The 5,869-nt window shown below is 42.0% G+C and overlaps 1 pseudogene; it reads left to right on the top strand.

The window, feature by feature from the left end:
* The first annotated feature begins 1,732 nt into the window (after positions 1-1,732).
* Positions 1,733-5,006, top strand: LOC137204030 (malectin pseudogene; annotated as a pseudogene).
* Positions 5,007-5,869: the final 863 nt, after the last annotated feature.

Raw genomic sequence — 5,869 nt, 5'->3', positions numbered from 1 at the left:
TGCATGTATCTTTTAAAATTATGGTTTTCTCCAGATAGATGCCCAGGAGTGGGATTGCTGGATCATATGGCAACTCTATTTTTAGTTTTTTTAAGGAACCCCCATACTGTTCTCCATAGTGGCTATACCAACTTACATTCCCACCAGCAGTGTAGGAGGGTTCCCTTCTCTCTACACCCTCTCCAGCATTTATTGTTTCTAACTTTCTGCTGTAAAATCCACTGATAACCTTATGGGGATTCCCTTGCATGTTATTTGTTGCTTTTCCCTCATTACTTTTAATATTTTTTCTTCGTATTTAATTTTTGTTAGTTTGATTTGTATGTGTCTTGGCATGTTCCTCCTTGGGTTTATCCAGTATGGGACTCTCTGCACTTCCTGGACTTGGGTGACTATTTTCCCCTGTAAAGGAAGTTTTCGACTATAATCTCTTCAAGTATTTTCTCAGGCCCTTTCTCTTTTTCTTCTTCTTCTGGGACCCCTATAATTCAAATGTTGGTAAATTTAATGTTGCCCCAGATGTCTCTGAGACTCTCTTCTTTTCTTTTCATTCTGTTTTCCCTATTCCATTCTGCTGCAGTAATTTCTACCATTCTGTCTTCCAGCTCACTTATCCATTCCTCTGCCTCATTTTTTCTACTATTGATTCATTCCAGTGTATTTTTCATCTCAATTATTCTATTGTTTATCTCTGTTTGTTTGTTCTTTAGTTCTTCTAGGTCTTTGTTAAACATTTCTTGTATCTTCTTGATCCGTGCCTCCATTCTTTTTCTGAGATCTTGGATCATCTTTACTCTCATTACTCTGAATTATTTTTCAGCTAGATTGGTTATCTCCTCTTCCTTTAGCTGTCCTTGTAGGTTTTTATCTTGCTCCCTCATCTGCAACTACTTCTTTGTTGTAACACTTTGTTTAACTTACTATGTTTGTGGTCTCCTTTCTGCAGGCTGCAGGATTGTAGTTCCTTTTGCTTCTGGGTGTCTGCCCCCTGGTGGGTGAGGTTGGCCCAGAGGTTTGTGCCATTATCTCCTTGAAAGGGGGTTTGACTGGTGTTGTGTTGTCCACAGCCTGCCCTGGATACTGAACAGGGCCCCTGTTTTGCTCTGTGGTTGTCACTGCCCTGTCATGGCCGGGGTCTGCTCCTTATTATTTGGAGTACAGGCCCCCAGATCTGTTTTTACGTGTGTTTCTGATCTGTGGTGTGAAGTAGGTGGGATTGGAGCACTCCCACTTGGAGAAAAGCCACTGAGTATTCCTCCTATGTTGTCTCCTTTCTCCTGTTGTACAGGCTTACAAAGTACACTATTATTGGCACTGCTCTTAGTCTCATCTTACCTGTAGGTATGATGGCAATTGGCCCTGGTGACTCTCAGGCATTGTTTTCACTGTGCCACCAGTGCAGATTCACTGAGGTCAGGTCCCAGGACTGCAGTAGTCATGCACCTGGACACACTGTGGGAGCTATGGAGGCATCTCAGACTCTGGCCTGGCCCAACCCTCATGTGAACATGTCCACAAAGCCCACAGCTGCTAAAGCCAGACCTTTTCCAACTGCAGGAGCACTTGTTGTCCTTTTGGATGTTTCATAGGTGCTGAATTTAGGAAGCTGTAAGGGGAAGTGTAACTCCATGGTTTATGCACCCGTAGGGAGAGAGTTCAGCCCTTCTTCTGATGTCTCACAGCCCAGGGGCTCAGCTGTGGTTTCAGCCCCACTTCTTCATGTGTTCCTGCCATGGAGTCTGCTCTTGAGGTTGCCAGAGCAAATGAGCCTATCAGGCAGGAAGGAGCCAAGGCAGCAATTGGGGCAAGTGGGCCACCCAGGCAGGAGGATGCTGGGGTAGTGATTGGAATGTGTGAGCTTGTCTGGGAGCAATCGGAGCAAGTGTGTCACTCAGGCACGGTGGGGGGAGGGGGGAGGAGGTGATGGCAGGGGCACATGACCCAGCTCCAGTAGAAGCCCTCTCTAGTGCCTGTGGAGGCAGGAGCCAGAGCATGAGAAGAAAGGCTGCAATGGCAGCCTTGCCTTTAGTGTATCACTCAACAATGGTGTTTCCTTTCTGTGGCAATCTGGGCTTCCTCCATGAGCATTTCCCTTTGTGGAGTTCCTCATTCACGTCTCCTCACAGACAACAGCAATCCCTTCATCCAGTCTGCTCTCCAAACACCACGTTCCAGCACCCAGCCCCCGTGGACATTTGTGGACACCCATCTGAGGCTGGAGTACACAGGGCCGAGGCATGGACCATCTGTATAGGTCTCAGTCTGTCTTGTCTGTCACCAACCAGTTGCTGTGTTCTCCTCTGAGCCCCTAAAGTTCACTTTCTGTCCCAGTTGATCTTCCCACCAGTAAGGGGGATTTCCCAGATGTGAGAACTTCTCCTCACCTTCAGCTCCCTGCCAGGGGAGCAGGTCTCATCCTGCTTCCTCTCCTCTTCCTTTTCCCTTCTTTCTTTCATCCTATCCAGTTACATGGGGATCTTTCTTGTCCTTTTAGGTGTCTGAGGTCCTCTGCTAGTGTTCATCAGGTGTTCTGTGAGAATTGTTCCATTTGTAGATGTATTCTTGATGCATTTGTGCATGAGAGATGAACTCCACGTCCTCCTACTCCACCATCTTGGAATGTCTGAAAGACTTTAAGTTTTAAGTTGACTGTTTTGTATTTTATTTTTCATGTAATGGGCCATTATGAATTTTCGGTTGTTCTCAACATTCCCTCTCTTACAATCTCACCTGTTTTCACGGCTTCAGCCAACATCTCCAAACAAATAATTCTACAGTCTTTATCTCCACTTCACTTACCCTCATAAATTTTCACTTTGTATTTTCAATTGCTTGATGGATATTTTCATCTGGGTGCTCTTACAGTACTTCAAGCTTTTAAGTTAAAGTTTTAATCTTATATCCCAAATCAGCTCTTTTTCTAGACTTTGCTATTTTCCCTATCTAGCACTTTTTCTGTGACCCAGGTCCAAAATCTGGAAGTCAACTTTGACTCCTTTTTCTCCTCGTGACCCATCCAAGTCCAAATAAACTGTAGTTCAGGGACTTATCGTTGAGTACCTGCTTTGGGCTATAGTCTTCTTGACTTGCCAGCTCTTATTATACTCTTCTAAGGATAATTCTCTTGAAGGCATCCTATGGGCATGCCTATAATAATGAGGTGGAAGGGAAATTAACTAAAAGAAGAATGAGGCTAATGTTACAGATACATCAAGAAGGATCATGAGAATGGATAAAAAATTTCACAGATGACTTTAAGAAAGGTATAGCAGCAGAGTAGTGAGAACAGTGGTAGTGGATACATGATGATAAAGTGTTATAAGGGTGTGGTATGAAAGTCAGGGCTGGAAATACAATATCTTGAGGATATGAGGAAAAGGCAATACTAGGACTGGGCAGTAAGAGTGGGGCAAACCTTTACATATGTATGATTATAAAACATGTTGATTGGCACTAGACTGTCCAGATTCAAATCCCAGTACCATTATTCCCCACCAGCTCCCTGACCTTAGGCACACAGAGATTACTTCTCTGTCCCTCAGTTTCTTCATGTCTAAAATGGAGATTAATAATACATACCTCAAGGGTTATTGTGAGGATTAAATAAGTTTATATAAATAGAGCACTACTGTGAAGACAGACCCAAATAAGAGCTGCTTCTCTCAAGAAAAAAGTACTTCTGTAGTCTGAGCCAGAGGACCTGAGGCATTTTTCTGAATAATATCGGGCATAAGCCTTCTTTTAAAAACTAAATCAGGGATTGCCTCATAAATGGTCTTGCCTTGGTGTTGCTACATGTATGGTGCAACCCCAAATGACTACATGGTGTTGATAAGGTACAGATATTTCATGAAATGTATTATCAAAGGTGATTCCTTTTTTTTTAAAGGAGCTTGAACAAGAGTCTTTATCTGTGATTGGATTTAATCTGTCTCCTGTTATAATTTGTACCTATTAATTTATTATAACAAAGCAAATTTTCCTAAACATCTAAACTGTGCCAGGCTCTGTGCTCAATGCAAAATAGAGTATCAAAAACTATGATACACAATCTCTGAATTTACAACACAGTCAAGATATAGTTAAGGGGAGAAAAAATAGCACAGATACTATGTAAATCAAAATATAAAACAGAATTTTGATGGAAAGCGAGAGGTACAATGTCTGCAGCCATCTGAGGCCTATGACCCTGTTTTTCTGAATCTGTCTAGGGTGCCCTAGGTGGCGGAGGCTGACCCCCATGGTGGTCATGCTCCATGTCATGTTGGGATCCAGGATGCCACACAGCATTGCTTAGGGTATTGATGTATGTGGTAAAGCACATGTGGACATACATGAGATCTATTTTTCTCAAGAATTCATTGGAAGGTAGAGTCTCAGACTATGGCCTGATCTACAATCCCAGGCTCCAGTCCTGCACTCCTGATCCTGAGACAGATAGAGAGATACAACAAAGAATCCTTGAGCAGAAGTACTCATCAGGGATGAAGGGGACTACTCTCTGGTGTTGAGATTTGCTGATTTCCTTTGCACAATCCCACATTTTTGGTGTATAATTGAGTTGCCATGTTTTGGTGAAGGACTCAGATATCTTTGACAGTGTTAGGCACAGCACAGCTCTTGATGAGATGATCTCTATGAGCATTAGAAAAGGGTAGCTGAGGGCAGGTGCAGGAGTCAACCTTCACTGGGAAACACTACATCAGGTTTGCCAAAGCGGTACCATAACAATTGCAAAGTCCATGCACTCTACGTCACGGCAGGGATGGTGAGTGACATACCAAAACTGCTGCCTCATCCATGAAAGAAGAGAAAAAAGGAGAAAGAGAAGAATATAATGAAAGGTCTAATCTCAAAACACAAACCAAAAAGAATCAGGTTCAGTTGCCATCCTCTTTCCCCAGTCTCTATGTCTCAGACAAGAGCAGCTTCATTTTCTCATTTTTCTGATCTTAGTGGCCTTAGGGATCTACATTCCAGCTGTCTTTTGACTCTGCCATTTGTGAGAGCAAAGTACTATCCAGAATAAGGTAGATGAGTATGGAAAAGGAAACAATATATTTGGCTTGGATTTCTATATTTTTCACAATCATTAACCAAAATAAACTAAGGAATGTTAATACACACACACACATATATATATATATATTTAAGTTTAATCAAGGTTATAAAATGGAATGAATCTCATATTGTGAAATGTGAATAGTAACCAAAATTATCTCCTCCTTCCAGGCATTCAAAGTACAGTGTCCAGTTCCTGGACCACAGCCTCTGACTCCTTCCCCTCTTGCCTTCTCCCTCTTGTTTCCATATTCATGTCACTTTGGCAGGACAGTTTCCCAGGACACTTAAGTCAGGAAGGCCCTCTGTCTTAGCAAAAGAGCCATCATATACTCCTTCAATACTTGCTTATCATTTTCCCTCTTTGCTAAATCTTAAGTGTTAGTAGGTAAAGGGTCTGCTATGTTCACATGTATATAACCTGAACACAATAGTGCCTAGCACACAACAGGTTTTCAATTTATTGAATAAATTAGCAGATTATTATCAGATTCTCAAGAATGAGATCCAGTCTGCAAGGATGACATTACAAAGATGAAAAAATATGTTTTAAGTTCTCAAAACTTCAAAGTCTTAGTGAAGGTGGGAGGGAAATATGCATAAGATGAATTATAAGATAGAGTTATGAAGAGTTTAATAGACACACATAGTGCTGTTGAAAGTCTGAAAAAAGATATCAATCCTGCCAGAAGGGTCGGGGTAGTCTTCACAGAGGAGTTAAGGACTTTGCTGAGTTTTAAGAGATAGGAGGAACACATTTTTTAGCTAGCAGAGAGTAAAGCAAGAGGATTAGAAATATGAGTAGTGT

The sequence above is a fragment of the Pseudorca crassidens genome, chromosome 12 (assembly GCF_039906515.1).
Source record: "Pseudorca crassidens isolate mPseCra1 chromosome 12, mPseCra1.hap1, whole genome shotgun sequence".
NCBI lineage: Eukaryota > Metazoa > Chordata > Mammalia > Artiodactyla > Delphinidae > Pseudorca > Pseudorca crassidens.
The sequence above is the reverse complement of the archived record's forward strand: the minus strand, read 5'-3'. Positions and strand labels throughout refer to the sequence as shown.